This window comes from Somniosus microcephalus, unplaced genomic scaffold (genome assembly GCF_052327205.1).
Source record: "Somniosus microcephalus isolate GS21.2 unplaced genomic scaffold, FLI_Smic_1.0 unresolved_chr3, whole genome shotgun sequence".
Taxonomy (NCBI): domain Eukaryota; kingdom Metazoa; phylum Chordata; class Chondrichthyes; order Squaliformes; family Somniosidae; genus Somniosus; species Somniosus microcephalus.
In genome coordinates this window covers 63,433,805-63,457,886 of record NW_028225181.1, presented here as the reverse complement: position 1 = coordinate 63,457,886, position 24,082 = coordinate 63,433,805, and the positions used below count along the sequence as shown (strand labels likewise).

Genomic DNA, 24,082 nt, shown 5'->3' with positions numbered 1-24,082 from the left:
CCGAATTGCAAGTAAGTCCATTTCCAATTCGTCGCCCCTGTTGTGTCCATGTGTTAATGGAGACACGGAATGCAGGAGTTGGTTTAACAGGTGTTTACTGAACAAAGTCTGGAGGTGAACTAAAAGATACAACACTATACAGGCTTATATAGCCCGAGTGGCCACTACCGGCATTACAGTACACAGGGGCTCTTAAAGGCACATACACCACACGAGGCCTTGTGGACTCTCAGGTTTTTCTATTTCTCTATATTCTCTCCCGATCCACCCCTCCTCCCCCACCCCGCGCAATTCTCCACCCAATCGGAGCGGAGAAAACTCACTTTGCGTCACCGATCGCGACTCTGGAGCCGACACCAAGGCCTTTCCCCGGAATGGCCCGTGCCGACTCCGTCCGGCAGGATCCGACCGCGCAGGTGCAGCTCCGAGTTGGGGAGGGGGGTTGGCCCCCTCTGGGCATGCGCAGTTATTGCCCTTGGTGACCGGGAGGGGTCGCTGTGCCAGACTCGGCCCAAACCGCCACTCCCTGTGCGCATGCGTGGATTATCGTCTGTCAATCAACCATCAGCCAGAAGAGGTCGCTGGTGAGACCAGTGAAGAAAGAAACACTTGCATTTCTATAGCGCCTTTCACCACCACCGGCCACCCTAAAGTGCTTTACAGCCAATGAAGTACTTTTGAAGTGTAGTCACTGTTGTAATGTAGGAAATGCGGCAGTCAAATAGTGCACAGCAAGCTCCCACAAACAGCAATGTGATAATGACCAGATAATCTATCTTTTTGTTAACTCTGTTTCTCTCTCTACGGATGTTGCCTGGCCTGCTGAGTGTTTCCAGCATTTCCTGTTGTTATTTCAGATTTCCAGCATCCGCAGTATTTTGCTATTATCCTTTTGTTACATTGATTGAGGGATAAACATTGACTAGGACACCAGGGATATTTCCCCTGCTCTTTCCCACATCACAACAGTGACTACACCTCAAAAGTTCTTCATTGGCTGTAAAGCACTTCAAGACGTCTGCTGGTCATGGAAGCACTATATAAATGTAAGTCTTTCTTTCTCAAAATAGTGTCATGGGATCTTTTACATCCACCTGAGAGCAGACAGGGCCTCAGTTTAATGTCTCATCCGAAAGACGCCACCTCTGACAGTGCCTCAGTGCTGCACTGGAGTGTCAGCCTGAATTTTTGTGCTCAAGTCTCTGGAGTGGGAGTTGAACCCACAACCTTATGCCTCAGAGGCAAGAGTGCTACCATAGAGTCATAGATTTATACAGCACAGAAAGGGGCCCTTCGGCCCATCGTGTCCGCGCCGGCCATCAAGCCCTGTCTATTCCAATCCCATTTTCCAGCACTTGGTCCGTAGCCTTGTATGCTATGGCGCTTCAAGTGCTCATCTAAATGCTTCTTGAATGTTGTGAGGATTTAATGCCTCTACCACCCTTTCAGGCAGTGAGTTCCAGATTCCAACCACCCTCTGGGTGAAAAAGCTTTTCCTCAAATCCCCTCCAAACCTCCTGCCCCTTACCTTGAAACTATGCCCCCTGGTTATTGACCCCTCTACTAAGGGGAAAAGTTCCTTTCTATCTACCCTATCTATGCCCCTCATAATTTTGTACACCTCAATCTTCTCTGCTCTAAAGGAAAACAACCCCAGCCTGTCCAATCTCTCTTCATAGCTGAAACGCTCCAGCCCAGGTAACATCCTGGTGAATCTCCTCTGCACCCTCTCCAATGCAATCACATCCTTCTGATAGTGTGGCAACCAGAACTGCACACAGTATTCCAGCTGTGGCCTAACTAGCATTTTGTACAGCTCCATCATAACCTCCGTGCCCTTGCCTTCATTAGCCGAGGCATAGAATATAAGTATCCCATATGCATTCTTAACCACCTTATCTAGCTGTCCTGCTGCCCTCAGGGATCTATGTACATGTACACCAAGGTCCCTCTGATCCTCTGTCCTTCCTAGGGTTCTACCATTCATTGTGTATTCCCTTGATAGTCCTCCCAAAATGCATCATCTCACACTTTTCAGGGTTAAATTCCATTTGCCACTGTGCTGCCCATCTAACCAACCAGTCTATATTCTCCTGTCGCCTGAGGCTTCCCTCCTCGCTATTTACCACTCCACCAATTTTCGTGTCATCTGCGAACTTACTGATCATACCTCCTACATTCATATCTAAATTATTAATGTACACTACAAACAGCAAAGGACCCAGACCCTGCGGTACACCACTGGACACAGGCTTCCAGTCACAAAAACAACCTTCGACCATCACCCTCTGCCTCCTGCCACTAAGCCAATTTTGGATCCAATGTGCCAAATTGCCCTGGATCCCATGGGCTCTTACCTTCTTGACCAGTCTCCCATGTGGGACTTTGTCAAAGGCCTTACTGAAGTCCATGTAGACTATCAACGGGACTGTCCTCATCCACACACCTAGTCACCACCATTGAAAAATTCAATCAAATTGGTTAGACATTATCTCCCCCTGACAAAGCTATGCTGACTATCCTTGATTAATCTTTGCCTCTCCAAGTGGAGACTAATTCTGTCCCTCAGAATTTTTTCCAATAATTTCCCTACCACTGATGTTCGGCTCACTGGCCTGTAATTCCCTGGTTTATCCCTACTACTACCCTTCTTGAATAATGGTACTACATTAGCTGTTCTCCAGTCCTCTGGCACCTCCCCTGTGGCCAGAGAGGTTCTTAAAATTTGTGTCAGAGCCCCTGCAATCTCCTCCCTTGCCTCACAGCAGGCTGGGATACATCTCATCTGGGCCTGGGGGTATATCCACTTTTAAGCACGCTAAAACCACTAGTACCTCCTCCCTCTCAATACTAATTTGTTCAAGTATATCACAATTCCCCTGGCTGATTTCTATGCCTGCATCGTCCTTCTCCATAGTGAACAGATGCAAAATATTAATTTAAAACCTCACCTACATCTTCTGGCTCTACACACAGATTGCCACTTTGGTCCCTAATGGGCTCTACTCTTTCCCTGGTTATCCTCTTGCCCTTAATATACTAATAAAACACCTTGGGATTTTCCTTTATTTTGCCTGCCAGTGTTTTTTCATGGCCCCTCTTCGTTCTCCTAATTTCTTTTTTAAGTACCCCCCTGCACTTTCTATACTCCTCTAGGGCTTCCACTGTTTTTAGTCCTTTGTATCTGCCAAAAGCCTCCCTTTTTTTCCCCCTAAACCATTCTTGTATGTCCCTTGACATCCAGGGATCCCTGGGCGTGTTGGTCCCTCCCTTGACCTTTACAGGAACATGTTGGCGTTGTACTCTCTATTTCCTTTCTGAAAGGCTCCCACTGCTCTGATGTGGACTTTCCTACAAGTAGCGTATCCCAGTCCACTTTGGCCAGATCCTGCCTTATCATATTAAAATCGGCCTTCCCCCAATTTAGAACCTTTATTTCCAGTCCATCTTTGTCCTTTTCCATAACTACTTTAAATCTCACCGAATTATGGTCACGGTCACCAAAATGCTCTCCTACTAACCCTTCTACCACTTGCCCTGCTACATTCCCTCGAATTAGGTCCAGTACCGCCCCCTCTCTTGTAGGGCTTTCTACATGTTGGCTGAAAAAGCTCTCCTGGATGCACTTTAAGAATTCCACACCCTCTAAGCCTTTCACACTCTGACTATCCCAGTTAATATTGGGGAAGTTGAAATCCCCAACAATTATTACCCTATTATTTCTACACTTCCCTGAGATTTGCCTACATATCTGTTCCTCTATCTCCCCCTTACTGTTTGGGGGCCTATAGTACACTCCCAGCAAAGTGCTTGGCCCCTTTTTGTTTTTTAGTTCTACCCATATGGCCTCATTAGAGGAACCTGCTAAGGTATCATCCCTCCTTACAGCAGAAATTGACTACTTGATTAATATTACTAACCTGATTTTTGGTCAACTCTTGGAGTATTCGCGTTTAATAAATCTCCGGGAGAAGGAGTCGCTTCACTTGTACTGGTTCCTGAGGCCTGATCACCTTCCCAGGAGCAGGGCCTTGATTCATCAGGGCGAGTGCGGGAGGGTCAGGGGGGGGCGAGTGCAGGAGGGCCCATCTCCAGGACCAGTGTGTATCTGGGTCAATGGGACTATCTCTGACCTTTCTCCTGTAGGGGGGCATCTTTTAACTGGTTTAAGGTAATTCACCTGGTCTGCAGCCTTTGCCTGCACTCTGACCAATTCCAATCTTTTACCTGGTTTACAGTAATTCACCTGGTCAGGCAGCCTGCTGCTATACTGTAAACCAATTTCCAATAAACCAATTTTCAAACAGCGGTTTTGAATCGCTACCCCACCTTCCAGTTCTGACTGAAGGACTTATAATTAATGATATTAAAACAGACAAATGGTCTGGATGAGAAAAATCAAGTTTTATTAACTAAATAAACTACAATCAAATTGTAAACTATACCACACGAACACAGTAATAACAGTAAAATTGCTTAAATGGGGGAATGCAGATGGTAAAAATGAGGGATGAGATGGCTCCAATGTTACTTAAACAATCTTAGCAATATCCCCTTAATTACCATCCCCGAACTCCTTACTAGGTTGCTTTGCTGAGGAGTCAGAAACTCTGCTCACATGTGGTCCAGCGAAGTGAGAGAGAGACTCACCTGTGGTCCCAGGAAGTAAAGAGAGAGCGATAGCTTCTCAAGAGCTATCATATATACCTGGTGAGAAACCCCCACCCCCTGCTGCTCGCCTGTCTGGAACATTCGCGCCCAAAAAGTTCCAACACAAGAGAAAAGCTGTGATTGGCTAACTCAAAGTGGTTGGACTGGGTTAGTGTGTCTGCACTGTGGGGCCGAAATGTTCCCGCCCACATCCGGAGCTCACCTGGGCTAAAACAAAAAGGAATACAACTGCTCTATTGTCCAGAATGATGGGTGATTTAAACCCATTCAGTTCTTAAACAGTAGCAGATCAAAATCCGTTCCAGGGTTTCAGTCTCTCATTGTCTGTGAGAGAGCTCTGAATGGCTGTGTAAACAGAAGCAGTTTCAAATCGATTGTCCTGCAGTGGGTCTCAAGTGGGTAATTGCTTATGTCAATATAAGCAACTTCAAGTGTGGAGAGGGAAACTCCCTGGTTTGATTGACAGGTATGACTCAGCCACTGCTAAATCCTCCCACTTTATACACACACAGACCTCACGGGCTGGTTTTTTAAGCCCCAGTATCTTGGCCAATGCTTTCTGTGGCCATTTTAAAACCTTTTGTGATTGCCCAAACTCCAGGGAACGATTTTATTAAGATGTACTGTCTCAATGTGTGTGAATATTTCCACAAATTCCTCTATTCCATTGTTGTCCACATTCTTTCCATCTCAGAGCAGTCTTTTGCGGTTCTAGGCACATTTTTAAAACATTGTAGGCAAGTCACATCACCCAATTCTTCGTCCACGATGTGGAACAATATTTTTCAATCTTCAGGGAAAATAGGGGATTTTGCGACACCCCTACACTCCCCAGTCCATCTCCAGGACCAGTCTGTATCGGAGTCAATGGGACTCTCTCTGACCTTCCTCCCCAGTCCATCTCCAGGACCAGTGTGTATCTGAATCAATGGGACTTTCTCTTACCTTGTTCCAGTCGATCTCTGGAAGCTCTTTGAATCGGAAGGGTTCTCTCCGGTTGGTGCTCACAATCCTGTGCTGGTTCACCTGCTGTTGTTCCTCAGTCTACAATCCGTGTTTACTTCGAGCTGAGCACCTTCCTCAATCACAGCATCATTCACCGGGAGATCTAATTGTGGCAGAGCAGAAAATAAGAACAATATTGAAAGCCTGAAATAATGTAATGTAGACTTTTAATCTGCTTACTAATAATTCAATTTCAAGGCCGAGTATTTGTTTGATTTTGTCCCTTTCCTCAGATCCCCAGTTCGAGGGCTGTGTGCTTAGTTTGGAGATTTTCCTCACTGTAAATTTCCGGCCTCCTGAGACTCCCCCATTTTCACTGCTCTGGGTGGAAATGCGCCATTTTCTGTCAAAACTGCTCATGAACCCACCGCGCCCTCCACCCCCGGACCAGCCCCTGTATTGTGAGCTGGTTCAGCTCATTCCCCGGGACCTGATAAAACGACCGTGCCCTCCACCCCCTGTATTGTGAGCCGGTCCAGCTCAATCCCCAGGACCTGATGAACCCACCGTGCCCTCCACCCCCAGACCAGCCCCTGTATTGTGAGCCGGTTCTGCTCATTCCCCGGGACCTGATGAACCCAACGCGCCCTCCACCCCCGGACCAACCCCTGTACTGTGACCGGTTTAGCTGATTCCCCGGGCCCTGATGCTGACAGGAAGCTCCCCTCCATTACAAACCGGTTCTGTTGCACTTTTAACATCCCTCCCTGTGATACAAATCATTAGAACGGAGACTTCCACTTTCTCACTCCTGTAGACGGAAATGCGCCATTTTCTCTGCTGAGTTACTAACCAGCGCTGTGACCCTCCCTCCCTCGCTATGATCTAAACTCGGGGCTGAGCAGCCGCTGTCGGGCCGGGTGCTGAATGGAGCGGAGTTCCCTCAGTCACAGAGCGCCAGCCTAGAACCAGCGCTGTGACCCTCCCTCCCTCCCTTGCTGTGATCTAAACTCGGGGCTGAGCAGCCGCTGTCGGGCCGGGTGCTGAATGGAGCGGAGTTCCCTCAGTCACAGAGCGCCAGCCTAGCTCCAAGTTGAAGTTTAAGCCTCATTGTTCAGGACTCCCCCACCAGAGGAAATAGTTTCTCTCTCGATCCTGTCAACTCCTTTAATCATCTTAAACCCCTCCATTAGATCACCCCTTGATCTTCGATATTCAAGGGAATAGAAGGCTCGTCTTTGCAACCTGTCCTGATCATTGAACCATTTTAGCTCAGGTATCATCCGATGAATCCCCTCTGCATCCCCTCCAAGGCCAACATCTCTCTCCTGAGGGGCGGGGCCCAGAACTGAACAACATGTGGAACAATATTCACTGCTCAAAAATATAATGAGACAGAGTTTATCAAATTTAAAAAAGAAAGTTACTAAACCATAGCAAGAGGAAGTCTTACCAATGATATGTATCCACATACCCTACTGCTCAGAACCAACAGGTTCCTACTCCTGGACTGCCGAGTATATAGACAGAAGTTTACACTGAAAGTCTGTGAAACATTCAGATATAAATTGGAGCCAAGGCCTCTGGCACTGAGATCCGACAGATTGTTACCCTGACAACAGAGGAAATCACTCACCGACAATAACTGAAAACAGAAATAACAAAACCAACATCACATGTTCGGAGTTTAGTGAAGAACATTAACCCTGAACATTCAGCCAGTGTTTCTAACCATGAAGTTGCGATTCCAATAACGGATTTTTACACCGCCAGACCTGACACTGCGGGTTCACTGAATCCACCGTCAGTTCCAGCTGTACAGAACATTAAGCAGTGCCACATCTACAGAAATACATCAATACAATAGTCGCATTGTTGGAGATACACCCTGTGACCGCTGAAAAGCAGATTGTCTTAAACCATCTAAATCTGTTAGTTCTCGAATTGTATGTATCCAGACACCTGGATCATGGGACCAACAGGAAACTTTTTTCTGACAACACAAAATAATTTTACTAATAATCATTAAAATATAAGATTTACGTATCATTTTATCAGTTTATACTTAAACGATAATCATTTAATTCAACTGCCATCGCAAAATTCAGAAATAGATTTACTGATAGAAAATTACTCAGTAAATCCAGCGTCCAGTTTGAATTATAATTCACAACGGAGTGCCGTTTGTCACGGAGTGCAGCTTGGAACAGAAACATAGAAGATAGGAGTAGGCCATTCGGCCCCTCGAGCCTGGTGAATCTTCGCTGCACTCCCTCCATGGCAAGAACATCCTTCCTCAGATAAGGCGACCAAAACTGCACACAATACTCAAGGTGTGGTCTCACCAAGGCCCTGTACAACTGCAGCAAGACATCCTTGTTCCTGTACTCAAACCCTCGCGCTACGAAGGCCAACATACTATTTGCCTTCTGAACCACCTGCTACACCTGCATGCTTACCTTCAGCGACTGGTGCACAAGGACACCCAGGTCTCGTTGCACTTCCCCTTCTCCCAATCTATTGCCATTCAGATAATAATCTGCCTTCTTGTTTTTGACATCAAAGTGGATAACCTCGCATTTATCCACATTATATTGCATCTGCCATACTTCTGCCCAAATCATACTGGAGTTTCTCGGCATCCTCCTCACAGCACAAACGCCCACCCAGCTTTGTGTCGTCTGCAAACTTGGAGATATTACACCTGGTTCCCTCGTCCAGATCATTAATATATATTGTGAATAGCTGGGGTCAGAGGACCGATCCTTGGGGTACCCCACTAGTTACTGCCTGCCACTCAGAAAAAGACCTATTTATTCCAACTCTTTGCTTCCTGTCTGCCAACCAGCTCTCTATCCAAGTCAATACCTTGCCCCCAATCCCATGTGCTTTAACTTTACACAGACTGTAAACCTGCGTGTTTGATGAGACAGGGAGTTAGGCGAGGAGTGGAGGGAGGTGCTCCTTTATCTATCTTAGTCAGCCTTCAGGAGAGCAGAAGTTAAAAAGCTGCACGAGAGGGGACAGAGAACCAGTGGGAGTTCGGCTCTGTGAAACCCCCCAACCGCATTCGGAGAAAAATAAAAGGTGACATCACAGGGAAAAGGGTAAGTGATTGGTTGGTGAGTATTTTGCTCACTTCTCTTATCTTTTAAAGCCCAGGAAGTTTATTAGTAATTGTACGGTTTCATTATTAGTAAAGTTTACTAGCAGTAATAAATTTTATTGGGTGTAGTAGAGTTATAAAATAAATTAATTAAGACTCAATAAAGATGGCAGGGCAGGTGATGTGTTGCGACTGCAGTATGTGGGAGCTCCTGGACGCCAGTCTGATCCAGGACGAACACGTCTGTGATAAGTGTCTGCGGCTCGAGGAGCTTCGGCTCAGAGTTGAGGAGCTGGAGGCCGAGCTGCGGACACTGCGATGCATCAGGGAGGGGGAAAGTTACCTGGAAACGTTATTCCAGGAGGCAGTCACACACCTTAGGTTAGGGTCTTCGGATTTGGTCAGTGGTCAGGGACAGGAGGATGTGACTGTGAGTGAAATAGAAACAGAAGATAGGAGCAGGAGTAGGCCATTCGGCCCCTCGAGCCTGTTCCACCATTTAATGAGATCAAGGCTGATCATCCAAATTCAGTACCCTGTCCCTGCTTTCTCCCCATATCCCTTGATCCTTTTAGCCTTAAGAAATACATCCAACTCCTTCTTGAATATATTTAATGAATTGGCCTCTACTGCCTTCTGTGGTGAATTCCACAGGTTGACCACTCTCTGGGTGAAGAAATTCCTCCTCATCTGTCCTAAATGGCTTACCCCTTATCCTTAGACTGTGACCCCTGGTTCTGGACTCCCCTGCCATCGGGAACATCCTTCCTGTATCTAGTCTGCTAGTCCTGTTAGAATTTTATGAGTTTCAATGAGATCCCCTCTCATTCTTCTGAACTCCAGCGAGTATAAGCCCAATCGACCCAATCTCTCCTCATACGTCATTCCTGTCATCCCAGGTATCAGTCTGGTGAATCTTCGCTGCAATCCCTCCATGGCAAGAACATCCTTCCTCAGATAAGGCAACCAAAACTGCACACAATACTCAAGCTGTGGTCTCACCAAGGCCCTGTACAACTGCAGCAAACATCCTTGTTCCTGTACTCAAACCCTCTCGATACGAAGGCCAACATACCATTTGCCTTCTTAACCGCCTGCTGCACCTGCATGCTTACCTCCAGCGACTGGTGCACAAGAACACCCAGGTCTCATTGCACTTCCCCTTCTCCCAATCTATTGCTGTTCAGATAATAATCTGCCTTCCTGTTTTTGCCACCAAAGTGGATAACCTCGCATTTATCCACATTATACTGCATCTGCCATGCTTCTGCCCAATCACCCAACCTGTCCAAATCATACTGGAGTTTCTCAGCATCCTCCTCACAGCACACACGCCCACCCAGCTTTGTGTCGTCTACAAACTTGGAGATATTACATCTAGTCCCCTCGTCTAGATCATTTATATATATTGTGAATAGCTGGGATCCGAGGACCGATCCCTGGGGTACCCCACTAGTCACTGCCTGCCACTCGGAAAAAGACCCGTTTATTCCAACTCTTTGCTTCCTGTCTGCCAACCAGTTCTCTATCCAAGTCAGTACCTTGCCCCCAATCCCATGTGCCTTAACTTTACATGCTAATCTCTTATGCGAGACCTTATCGAAAGCCTTCTGAAAGTCCAAATACACCACATCCACTGGTTCTCCCTTATCTATTTTACCAGTTACATCCTCAAAAAATTCCAGTAGATTAGTCAAGCACGATTTACCTTTTGTAAATCCAGGTTGAATTTGTCCGATCCTATCACTGTTTTCCAAGTGCTATTACATCTTTTATAATGGACTCTAGCATTTTCCCCGTTTTCTCTCTACCACCTTTTTTGAATAGTGGGGTAACATCAGCTACCCTCCAATCCATGGGAACTGTTCCAGAGTCTACCGAATTTTGGAAGATAGACTATTTCTAGGGCCACTTCCTTAAGTACCCTTGGATGTAGATTATCAGGCCCTGGGGATTTATTGGACTTCAATCCCGTCAATTTCCCTAACACCATTTCCCTACAAATACTGATTTCTTTCAGTTCCTCCCTCTCATTAGACCCGATGTTCCCCGACATCTCTGGGAGGTTATTTGTGTCCTCCTTTGCGAAGACAGAACCAAAGTACAGGAAACTTCGCGATATCCGGCACCGACGGGACCGAGCTGCTGCCGATCTATCCAAACTTCCAGATAGACCAGCGCTAATGTTGTAGGATACAGAGGTTTTCATCTCCGTATCTGACAGCAAACACTGTTGCTTAGCAACAGCTTGTAAACACTCGGCCCATACCTTGGAAGTGTCTCTGAAGCGGTTGCTAAGCTACAGAGATGCTTTCCAGAGCCTGCCTGTTAAAAGAATGCTAGAAGAAAAAAAAAACCCTAACCAAAACGGCTGCTGATTTCTGCTGTTAGATCGAGGTTTACGGACATACAACCTCCAGATAAACCAAAGTTTCCTGTATGTATTTAATTGGTCTGCCATTTCTTTGTTCCCCATTATAAATTCCCCTGATTCTGACTGCAAGGAACCTACGCTCGACTTCACCAAACTTTTTCTCTTCAAATATCTATTGAAGCTTTTGCAGTCAGTTTTTATGTTCCCTGAAAGCTTACTCTCATACTCTATTTTCCGCCTCTTAATTAATCCCTTTGTCCTCCTTTGCTGAATCCTAAACTGCTCCCAATCCTCAGGTTCACTGCTTTTACCGGACAATTTATATGTCCTCTCCTTGGATCTTATGCTATCCCTAATTTCCCTTGTTAGCCACGGTTGAGTCACCTTTTTTGTTTTATTTTCATGCCAAACAGGCATGAAAAAATTCTGTAGTTCATCCATGCGGTCTTTGAATGTTTGCAATTGCCTATCCACCGTCAACCCTTTGAGTGACATTCCCCAATCAATCCTACCCAACTCACGCCTCATACCATCGTAGTTTCCTTTATTTAAATTCAGGACCCTAGTCTGAGTCAACTACTTCACTCTCCATCTTAATGAAGAATTCTATCATATTATGATCGCTCCGACCCAAGGGTCCTCGCACAACAAGATTGCTAATTAATCCTCTCATTACATAATACCCAGTCTAACATGGCCTAATCTCTAGTTGGTTCCTCGACATATTGGTCCAGGAAACCATCCCGTATATACTCCAGGAATTCCTCCTCCACAGTATTGTTACTAATTTGGTTAGCCCAATCTATATGTAGATTAAAGTCACCCATGATAACTGCTGTGCCCTTATTGCACGCATCTCTAATTTAGCGTTTAATGCCATCTCCAACCTCCGCATTACTGTTTGGGGTTCTGTATACCACTCCCACTAACGTTTTCTGCCCCTTGGTATTTCTCAATTCTACCCATACAGATGCCACAACATCAGAGCTAATATCCTTCCTTACAATTGTGTTAATCCCTCTTTAACCAGCAATGCTACCCCACCTCCTTTTCCTTTTTGCCTTTCTTTCCTGAATATTGAATACCCGTGGATGTTGAGTTCCCAGCCTTGGTCACCCTGGAGCCATGTTTCCGTAATCCCAATCATATCATACCTGTTTACCTCTATTTGCGCAACTAATTCATCCACTTTATTACGAATGCTCCTTGCATTAAGACACAAACCCTTCAGGCTTGCTTTTTAATGCTCTTAGACCTTTTAGAATTACTATTTACTGTGGCCATATTTGATTTAAACCCTTGATTTCTCTGACTGCCACCTGTTTTTCTCCTTCCTGTCTTTTGCTTCTATCCTTGTTTCCCTTTCCTCTGTCTCCCTGCTCAGGTTCCCAACCCCCTGCCATTTTAGTTTAAACCCTCCCCCAGAGCACTAGCAAACACTCCCCCTAGGACAGCGGTCCCGGTCCTGCCCAGGTGCAAACTGTCAGTTTTGTACTGGTCCCACCTCCCCCAGAACCAGTTCCAATGTCCCAGGAATTTGAATCCCTCCCCCTTGCACCATTCCTCTAGCCACGTATTCATCTGAAATATCATTCTATTGCTACTCTGACTAGCACGTGGCACTGGTAGCAATCCTGAGATTACTACCTTTGAGGTCCTATTTTTAAATTTACCTCCGAACTCCCTATATTCAGCTTTTAGGACCTCATCCCATTTTTTACCTATATCGTTGGTACCTAGATGCACCATGGCAACTGGCTGTTCACCCTCCCCTTCCAAAATGTTCTGCAGCCGCTCTGGAGACATCCTTGACCCTTGCACCAGGAGGCAATATACCATCCTGGAGTCATGTTTGTGGCCGCAGAAAGGCCTATCTGTTCCCCTTACAATAGAATCCCCTATTACTATAGCTCTCCCACACTATTTCCTCCCGTCCTGTGCAGCAGCACTACCCATGGTGCCAGGAAGTTGGCTGCTGCTGCCTTCCCCTGATAAGCTTTCCTCCCCAACAATATCCAAAGCGGTATATCTGTTTGAGAGGGGGATGGTCACAGGGGACCCCTGCACTACCTGCCTGCACCTACTACTCTGCCTGGTGGTCACCCATTCTCTTCCTGCCTGTGCAGCCTTTCCCTGCGGTGACCAACTCTCTAAACATGCTATCCACGAAGTCCTCAGCATCGCGAATGCTCCAGTATGTATCCACTCGCAGCTCCAGCGCCACAATGCGGTCTGTCAGTAGCTGCAGCTGGATACACTTCCCGCACACATGGTCGTCGGGGACACAGGAAGTGTCCGATTTCCCACATAGTGCAGGAAGAGCATACCACGGCACAGAGCTCTCCTGCCATGCCTTACCCTTTAATTCATTCAAATTAAATTAAAAGTGAGGCAGGTATTGGGACCCAGGAGGTGGGGGAGCCTCAGCCTTTGCAATTGTCCAACAGGTTTGAGGTTCTTGCGGCCTGTATGGATGAAAGCGGTGGCTGCAGGGTGGATGAGCAAACTGACCGTGGCACCGAGGTACAGGAAGCGATTCAAGCAGGGGGAGTTAATAGGAATATATAGTGGTAATAAGGGATAGCATAGTAAGGGCGATACAGTTCTCTGCGGCCAAGAGCGAGAGTCCAGATGGCTGTGTTGCCTGCCTGGTGCCAGGGTTCAGGATATCTGCTCTGGGCTAGAGAGGAACTTGCAGTGGGAGGGGGAGGAGCCAATGGTCGTGGTCCATGTTGGTACCAACGACACAGTTAGAACTAGGAAAGCGGTTCTGCTGAGAGACTGCGAGCAGCTAGGGGCTAAATTAAAAAGCAGAGCCTCAAGGGTAATAATGTCTGCATTATTACCTGAGCCACGAGCAAATTGGCATAGGGTAAATCAAATTAGAGAGATTAATGCGTGGCTCAAAGACTGGTGTGGGAGAAATGGGTTTCGATTCCTGGGGCACTGGCACCACACTGGGGAAAGTGGGATCTGAGCTGGGACCAGTGTTCTGGCGAGTCATATAACTAGGGCGGTAGAGAGGGTTTTAAACTAAATAGTGGGGGCAAGGGATCAAATTTGGGAAGATGTGGTAAATCAAAGAGTAGAGACAAGGCAATGGAGAAAGGTATTAATATGGGAAATGATAAACAGACCGTGACAGGAAGGGATAGAGAGGACAAATCTAAGAGTAAATCAGCAGTTAAGGCTAGAGGTTACAAAAATAAAAGGACAAAACTAAAGGCTCTGCATCTGAATGCACGTAGCATTCAAAACAAAACAGATGAACTGATGGTGCAAATAGGAATAAATGTGATCTGATAGCCATTACAGAAACATGGCTGCAGGATGACATAGATTGGGACCTGAATATTGAAGAGTACGTGACATTTAGGAAGGACAGAAAGCTAGGAAAAGGTGGAGGGGTGGCTCTGTTAATTAATGATGGTATTAGCACAATAGAGGGATGACCTAAGTTCAAGAAACCAGGATGCAGAAGCGGTTTGGGTAGAGATGAGAAATGATAAAGGCAAGAAGTCACTTGTGGGAGTGGTGTACAGGCCCCCTAACAGTAACCACACGGTAGGATGGAGTATAAAGGAAGAAATAATAGGAGCTTGTCAGAAAGGTACGGCAATAATCATGGGGGATTTAATCTACATAGAGACCGGAAAAATCAGATGGGCAAAGGAAGCCTAAGCGAGGAGTTCATAGAATGTTTTCAGGATAGTTTCTTACAACAGGACGTTCTGGAGCCAACCAGAGAGCAGGCCATACTAGACCTGGTATTGTGCAATGAGATAGGATTAATTAAAGACCTCATAGTGAAGGAGCCCCTAGGTAGCAGCGATCATAATATGATTGAATTTTACATTCAGTTTGAGGGAGAGAAGAGTGGGTCCAAGACTAGTATTTTAAAATTAAATCAGGGCAATTACAAGGGTATGAAAGCAGAGCTAGTTAAAGTGAACTGGCAAATTATGTTAAGGGATAGGTCAATAGAGATGCAGTGGCAGACATTTAAGGGGATATTTCAGAATACACAGAATAGAGACATTTCAACAAGAAAGAAAAATTCCAAGGGGAGGACCCACCATCCATGGTTAACTAAAAAAATTAACGATAGTATCCAACTTAAAAAGCATATAATTGCGCAAAGATGGCGGGCAGGTCAGAAGATAGGACAGAATATAAAAAACAGCAAAGAGTGACTAAAAGATTAGTGAGAAAAATTAGAGTACGAGAGAAAGCTAGCTAGAAATATAAAAACAGATAGTAAGAGTTTCTATAGATATTTAATAAAGAAAAGATATAACAAAGTGAGTGTTGGTCCGATAAAAAAAGTCAGGGAATTAATAATGGAAAATAAAGAGACGGCAGTTGAATTGTACAGGTATTTTGTATCGGTCTTCCCCATAGAGGATACAAGTAACATCCCAGAAATAGCTGTAAATCAGGAAAATGAAGGAAGGGAGGGAGGAACCAGTGTGTATCTGAGTCAATGGAACCCTCTCTGACCTTTCTCCCCAGTCCATCTCCAGGACCAGTGTGTACCTGAGTCAATGGGACTCTCTCTGACCTTTCGCCCCAGTCCATCTCCAGGACCAGTGTGTATCTCAGTCAATGGGACTCTCACTGACCTTTCTCCCCAGTCCATCTCCAGGACCAGTGTGTACCTGAGTCAATGGGACTCTCTCTGACCTTTCTCCCCAGTCCATCTCCAGGACCAGTGTGTACCTGAGTCAATGGGACTCTCTCTGACCTTTCTCCCCAGTCCATCTCCAGGACCAGTGTGTATCTCAGTCAATGGGACTCTCTCTGACCTTTCTCCCCCGCGGCCGCTTCGACCCAATGTTCCCAGAGATTGCCTAAGAGAGGCCGGCGCTGCTGTAAATGTCGGAGATTCTCTGATCCACACTCACCGCACCATCCGCCGCTCCTCAGTCCCGCCGCCATTTTATCTCCTTCCTCAAACCGGAGCCTCATCCGGGGACTGCGAGCAGCACCGAGCATGCGCACTGCGGCCACGCAGCCCGCGCTTAAAGTCCCTCACGGAGCCCGTCTCTTCTATTGGCTGCGACTCGTAGATTGACAGCTGCGCTCACCAATCGCAGCCCCCAACGCCTCCGGGCCCCGCCCACTGTGTTAAAGGGCCGCCGCCAGCTCCGGGGTCACGTGGCTCCTGATCGGCCGTTCAACCGCCTCAGCGCGCGGGTGAGGTCATAGCCCCGCCCACCAGCGAGCCCTTGTTGCCCAAGGTGCCGGCCGACTGCTGTCCCTTCTCCCCGGGCGGGCGGCGGCTGTCCTTCCCCCGGGGAAAGGAGCGGACTCCTCTCTAACTCTGTTCTCCAACTGCTCCTCCCCGCTCCGGCTTTTATAGCAGCCGCCGGCCCCGCCCAGCGCAGCCCAGCCGCGCCTTGATTGGCTGAAAACCCGGAAAATCTCAACCTCTGATTGGCGCGTTTTTCAATCCGCTCCAACCTCGGACACCAACGAAAAAGGCGGCTTATAGAATCAGACTCGTTATTGTTAAAGTGATGGCCCTCTGTGGGACTGAATATTAACCAGTTATTAAAATCATTGCATCTGTGGGACTGAATAATAATCATTATTGTTAAAATCATTGCATCTGTGGATTGAATAATAATCATTATTGTTCAAATTATTGCATCTGTGGGATTGAATAATAATCGTTAAAATTATGGTATCTGGGACTGAATAATAATTAAAACTGTGGCATTTGTGAGACTAAATAATAATCATTACTGCTAAAGATTGTCATCTGTGGGACTGAATAATCATTTTAATTAAAATTATAGCATCTGTGGGACTGAATAATCATTAAAATGGCATCTGTGAGGCTGAATAATTCATTATTAAATTGTGAATTATGGCAAATTGATCCTTTAAAATTACTGGTTCCTGAATTGACAGATTTAATTTCATTTTAGCTTTTCAGCGACCCGCTTGTAAATGAGATGCCGGTGTCGGGATGGACCTGCTTCAGCACCTTGTAGATGTCGATGCTGTAACTCTGCTTCCTGGTCTTCCTGCGCTTCTTGTCGCCTTTGGCCCGCTTCTTGGTGGCCGCTTTCTTCGGCCCCTTTTTCGGGGCGATGCTTCAGGCCTGGTGAGTGGACGCGAGGGTTTGTGATGGAGAAAGTCTCCCGGACGCGCTATTTAATAGCTAGCCGTATGCAAATGAGGAATCAGAATGTGAAGGATTCCTATTGGTGAACCAGCGCATAAGTATCTATTGTGAGTTAGGAACAAGGGGTGCCACCTGGCCAATCAGAAACGCTCATGGTGTTGCAGCTGGTTTCAGGCACGTGGGGGAGAGTCTCCACATGACTGCAGCTTGAAAAATATATTACAATAGGAAAATACTGTGGAATCTGAAATAACAACAGAAAATGCTGGAAATACTTGATGAAGGGTCCCAGACCTGAAACGTTAACTCTGCTTCTCTCTCCACGGATGCTGCCTGGCCAGCTGAGTATTTCCAGCATTTTCTGTTGAAAAATATATTTTTGGTACCATAAGTTGCCCTGTTAAATTGCAGACTGCTTGCCCGACATTGATCCAGCTGAATGTTGGGAAGACCGGTCCCCGCCACTAACTGCGTCCCCACGTCACCGACTCCCTCCCTCTCCCTGGGCAGCTGGCTGAGCCAGACTGTTCACAACCGTGATGTCATATTTGAACCCCCACCCCCCTCAGATGAGCTTCCGACCACATATCCACGCCAGCACTAAGCCCGCCTATTTCCGCCACCGGTATATCACCCGACTCCGCCTCTGCCTCAGCTCATCTGCTGCTGAAACCCTCATCCATGCCTTTGTTACCTCTAGACTTGACTATTCCAATGCACTCCTGGCCGGCCTCCCACATTCCACCCTACGTAAACTTGAGGTCATCCAAAACTCTGCTGCCCGTGTCCGCACGTGCACCAAGTCCCGTTCAACCATTACCCCTTGTGCTCGCTGACCTACAGAGGCTCCCGGTTAAGCAACACCTCGATGAAAAAAATCTCATCCTTGTTTTCAAATTCCTCCATGGACTCACTGTCATGCTGCAGTTGTACAGGGCCTTGGTGAAACCACACCTTTAGTATTGTGTGCAATTTTGTTCGCCTTATCTGAGGAAGGATGCTCTTGCCATGGAGGGAGTGCAGCGAAGATTCACCAGACTGATACCTGGGATGGCAGGAATGATGTATGAGGAGAGATTGGGTCGATTGGGCTTATACTCGCTGGAGTTTAGAAGAATGAGAGGGGATCTTATTGAAACTTATAAAATTCTAACAGGACTAGACAGGCTAGATGCAGGAAGGCTGTTCGCGATGGCGGGGAGTCCAGAACCAGGGGTCACAGTCTAAGGATAAGGGGTAAGCCATTTAGGACTGAGATGAGGAGGAATTTCTTCACCCAGAGAGTGATGAACCTGTGGAATTCTCTACCACAGAAGGCAGTTGAGGCCAATTCATTAAATATATTCAAGAAGGAGTTGGATATATTTCTTAAGGCTAAAGGGTTCAAGGAATATGGGGAGAAAGCAGGGACAGGGTACTGAATTTGGATGATCAGCCATGATCGCACTGAATGGCGGAGCAGGCTCGAGGGGCTGAATGGCCTACTCCTGCTCCTATCTTCTATGTTTCTATGTTTCCAGATTCATCATGGTTTGCTGTGCACTTCACAACATGGCACAGCATCGTGGCTTGCAGATGCCTGAGGAACAAGTGGCTCATCACATAGCCTCCTCAGATGAGGAGGAGGAGGAGATCGACAACGACCAGCTTGCAGAGGCGCATGAACCAGCGGCAGCAGCATGCGAGCACATTGCTGGCCGGGATGCAAGGCATGCACTCATCTTGGCCAGATTTGCTTAACCTAGCCAATCAAGCACTTTTGCCTCGCAGCTTCTTACCAGAGCATCGAGAATGGCCAAGAACCTGCAGTTCCTACCACTCTGACCACCATACTGACAATTGCAAGTCATGCTAAGCCCTCAATGTGGAAGTCCCATTAGCAATATTACACACGCCACAACTGCAACAGTTGACATCAGAATTTTTAATGACAATAACCAACTGATGGCTTTTTAACATTAAACATAACATTTCACCCAAGTGACTACCCTTGTGACTACTTGTGCATTATCTTCCTCTTACGCGTGCTCCTACGTGGTGCTTCCCCTGTGGCTTCAGCGGATGTGGAGGCCCCTTGCTCACTTTTTTGCTGCTCCTGTCTCGACATCTTTGACGGGTGTCCTCTGGGGTTGCGAACCTGTGAGGGCTCGGCAACAGTCTGCTGCTCCTGCGACTGTGCAGGTGTTGAGATGCCGATTTCAGTTGGGTGGGGACTCTGGTGGGGCTCTGACCAAGGGCTCTGCAGTGGCATGGTCGTGTGAGTGCTTGGAGTGGAGCCCCCACTTCCTTGTTGTATGCCACCAACATCCCTCTCATGGGTCAGCCCCACTTCAGAGCTAGCAAGTAGCTTGACAGCACCTTAGAGCTGACCATCGCTCCTCAAGAGATGTCAGTCTATTCTGAACAAATACCATGTTTTCCATACCCTGGTGACTAAGCTCCTCCATGGACGTAGCCATCCTCTCCTCTACCATTGCCATCCTCTCCTCTACCATAGCCAGCCTTACCATGGAGGTAGCCATCCTTTCAACGGAGGTTGCCATCCTTTCTGTGGTGATGCATTCATGCCGCAATGCAGCCACAAAGGCTCTGCTCATGTTAGCCAAGGACTCCTCCATTCACTCCACACTCGCAGCGACCCTGGAGACAAAACCTGCCAGGGACTCCTGCACCTGTTCCTGGAGTTCCAGCACCGCTCTTCTTCTGGATGGACCCGGAGGCAGAGGGTTGACATGCTGCTGAGCCGAGCTGGCAGAGTCCTGCACCCTCCGACTAGGACTCTCCACAGCTGTCCCTGTCTCCACCATCTGCTGATGCTCACTTGTGCGCTGTGATACACCAGGTAACAACACTGCACTATCTCACGAAGGTACCACCGAAGTGTGAGTGTCTGCGCTGGTGCTGGGTGTGCTGAATTCTGCTGATGCTGCACCCTCAGAGGTTGCAGCTTCCTCTGAGGAGTCGGGAGGCTCAGGCTGTTCCTCCTGGACAGTGGGGATGGGGGCTTTCGATGGTCCTGTGGGGGAGTAAAGGAAAGAGTCAGAGATGTGAGGCCAAGGTTACATTGAATATTGCAGATGATCAAAAGTCAATCTGTTAGAGCATCAGAATCATTATCAGTGACTCATGCAATGTCAATGAGAGAGATGATAAACTATTCTGTCACCAGCTTGCTCTGATGCACCCATCTATCCGTCCCCCACTTGCGCATCCTCCTCCACTCCCACGATCTCCAGGGCCGGCTCCTCCCAGGGGGTGAGCTGGGCTACTGAGGGTGGCCTTCCTCCTGTCCTCACTCTTTCCCTCTTATTGTGAGCGCTCTTTTCCTGCAATGAGGGAGACAAGTGGAGTTTGAGTGAGAATGAAGGAGTGAGTGTAGAGAATCCATATCATTGGTGGTTAGAAGGAGACAAAGATGGAGTGAGATGGCAAGACCAAGGGCCCTCCCTGTGTGTTGTAAGTTGTTTTCATAGCATCACAGCGATAGGGAGTGTAAGGGCTGCATAGTCGAATAGTTAGGTGAATGTGACCATAGAGAGAGAGGGAATGGGTAAGGGTTCAGGGATGTCAGTGTCAAGTGGAATGTGGAGGAAGAGGTTGCTAAAGCTGAATGCTGGTGAGGAGAGGCAATGGGGATCAGATTGAGGGTGATGGGAAAGGCACACTCACTTTTCCAGTGCGCAGAAGGTCATGAAATCTCTTCCTGCACTGAAGCCAGGTTCTGCGGATGAGGGACAACGAGTTGACCTCCTAGGCCACCTGGATCTGCACAGCCTTCGTCTGCTGGGGAGGCTTCTTCCTCCCTGAAGAAGGGAAGAGCACCTCCTTACTAGCTCTTGCTCCCTCCACCAAAGCTTGCAGGGCAACGTCATCAAATCTGGGAGCAGACTTAGGTCTCCCGCTGCTCATTCTGCCTCCAGGTCCGTCTCACTACAAAGGCCAAAAGGTTGGCAGTCTGCAGAAGAAGCAAGGCTTCTTGCAAGCCTTAAATGCAGCAGCAATGATGACGTCATTGGAGGCGAGTTTCAGACTGAAAAAACTAATTGGGCCATGGGTTCCCACACGCTGGAACTCAATTGCCCAATTATGAGAAAATCGCATCAATCTCCCACATCAATTTGAAATCGGGTGGATAACACGAAAAGTGGATGACACGACCCCAGCCCGCCCCAATGACAAAATCCAACCTTTGGACTCTCGGGGAATCAAGGGATATGGGGATTGGGTGGGAAAGTGCTGTTGAGGTCAATGATCAGTCATGATCTTATTGAATGGCGGAGCAGGCTCGAGGGGCCGTGTGACCCACTCCTGCTCCTAATTCTTATGTTCTTATGTAAAACTTTAAAAGGAGTAGAGGAGCAGAGTGATTCAGGAGTTCAGGTACAGAGATCTTTAAAAGTGAGCGGACAAGTTGATGAAGCTGTTTTAGAAATTGTATAGTGGGCTTTAATAAATAGGGGTGTAGAATACAAAAGGGCAGAGCTCATGTAAACCTGTACAAAATCATTGGTGAGGCTGCAGTTAGAATATTGTGTCAGGTTCTGGGGCATCTTACTCGAAGAAGGATGTCAAGGCCGTGGAGAGGGTGCAGAGAGATTCACTGAGAGGATACCAGGGAAGAGAGGCTTTAGTTATCAGGAGAGATTCGAGAAACTGGGCTCTTTTCATTAGAACAAAGAAGGGTGAGAAGAGATCTGAGGGAGGTGTTTAAAATCTGATCAGGAAGATCAGGAAAAAGTATTTCACTGGTCGGTGAGTCAGTAACTAGAGGGAATTAATTTCAGATTATCACCGGAAGAATGAAGGGGGTTTGGAGGATTTGTTTCAGCAGAGGATTCGGACGTGGAATGTCCGACCAGAAACAGTGGGGGGAGAGGGAAGAGAAACATCTCAAAGGGCTGGGAATGGGATTAAGGGGATAGCTCTTTCAGGGATCAAACCAGAAATGCTGGAAAAACCCAGCAGGTCAGTCAGTGTCTGTGAGGAGAACAGACAGGCTCTGATGTTTAGGGTCTGTGCTCTTCATCTTTCAGAGATCCAGTACAGGCGAGATGGGCTGAATGGCCTCCTGCTGTCCTGTCAAATTCCATGATTGTAGGAGAAAGATGATGGATGAGCTTCCGTGTTCGAGCGATCAGAATTGAGAGATAGTAAAAGTATCTCTTTGTATTAAGCTCCTATTTTTACAGTAACCTCCATCGTTGAAACCCTGAACCTGGAACTCTGCAGATGGTTAACGGTACAATTTCTGTCCAGAGGCCGTGAGCAGCCAGGCTACACGTTGTTTACATGTCGAGCTTCAGTTGTCTGTAACTTACCAGAATAATACATTCTGAGCCTTGCGAACCCTCAACACCAGCCTGTTGGTCTCGGGACTGCGGACATCAGATAAGAGATAAATGTTTCGAACTTCTTGATAATGGGAGGTGGAAACTGGTGCAAAGTTCAACAAGACCATGGCCCAGTAATTCCTGCCGGGGGCTTGCCGCGCGTGCAAGCCCCCGATGTGCGCTCACCCTGCGCGCCGACATCTGAAACCTGGCCCGCAGTGAATTTCCTGTCAGTGGCCAGGTTCTGATCTCGGCGCGCTGTGCTAACCTGACCCAGCGGCGTAGTTAGTGCGATGTGCCGGCTGGGATCAGGTGAGCACTGTTCAGCCAATCAGGGGAGGGGAAACTTCATTCATAAGTTTGATAGTAAAGACTGTCAAACTCCTGAAAAGTACGGCAGCCCAAAACACTACTTAAACTTTAAATAAAATTTTAAAAAGCATCCCAATAATTAAATTAACTATGAATAACTTTAAAAAACTATTTTAAACAATTAATCAAATTTTTGAAAAAAATAAATTTTTTAAAAATAGGGTCTAAAACTAAACTTACCTTACTGTAGATTCTTTAAAATTAATAAACCTGTGGAAAAAAAATTCTAAATTGCACTAAAAGACCACTTACCTGTAAAACTAAATACTTACGTGTGGTTTTTCAATGCGTAAAAACCGGAGCCCTTTACACATGCGCAAACCTGTAAAAATACAGGAAATCCAAGTCGCACGCGCTGCCCAATACCGCGCATGCGTTCAGCCTCTTAACCCCTTGGGTCAGAGGACAGGAAATGCCGGTTTTCAGCGCATGCGCTGTGCATGCTGAAAACCGGCATTTCCTCCTGGCACACGCGTGAGTACCCCGTCCGTACTCACGTGTTGTGACAGGAATTACTGGGCCCATGTAAAATAATGAAAGACAGAGAAATGGCGAGGTTGTACGGTGAGGCTGGGAGATGAAGAATGGAGTCAACTTCCTATCCACGCTGCCCCCTCCCTTTAATACCGTGAGCCTTAATTAGATCAACAAGCCTCCTGTCCGGCACCTTATCAAACACCTTTTGACAATCCATCAACACAACATCCACTGCATTTCCTCCCTCACTACACTGTGTTATTTCCTGAAATAATCCCTGCTGTCTGTCCTGAATGAATCCGTTTCACTCCCAAATGTTGCGATGTTTGCTCCACACCACAGGGTTTCATCTGTTTAAAGCCACAACAGAAAGGGCCAGTTTTCTCCTGGAGTTTGAGAGAAATCAGCTTTGAAAATGATGCAGAGTTTGAGCCAATGAGGGAGCTCTGGGCTGAGCCCCGCCCACTGGGTGCCTCAAGCCCCGCCCCTCACACACTCCAATTGGTTGCAGGACCTGCCGCCCACTTGGTCCTCCAGCCCCGCCCCTCTCTTCCTATTGGTCCGGAGCTCCCGTCAATCACCCGGGCAGTGTGAGCTGAGCCGCTGACACATCAGGTGAGAGAGCTCAGGGAGCGGGTTAATGGACCCTGGGGGAGGCTGCGAGATTCTCAGCT

General features: G+C 47.2%; 1 protein-coding gene and 1 pseudogene across 1 annotated transcript in view; both read right to left on the bottom strand.

The window, feature by feature from the left end:
* Positions 1–16,455, bottom strand: part of LOC147091640 (uncharacterized) — a 267,963-nt gene extending 251,508 nt beyond the window's left edge. The window contains exon 1 of the mRNA XM_085976858.1: positions 16,001–16,455. The gene's annotated coding sequence lies outside the window, so the exon portion shown is untranslated. The remainder of the gene's footprint in view (positions 1–16,000) is intronic.
* LOC147091639 (uncharacterized) overlaps positions 1–24,082 on the bottom strand; it is a 52,609-nt pseudogene that overhangs the window by 15,093 nt on the left and 13,434 nt on the right.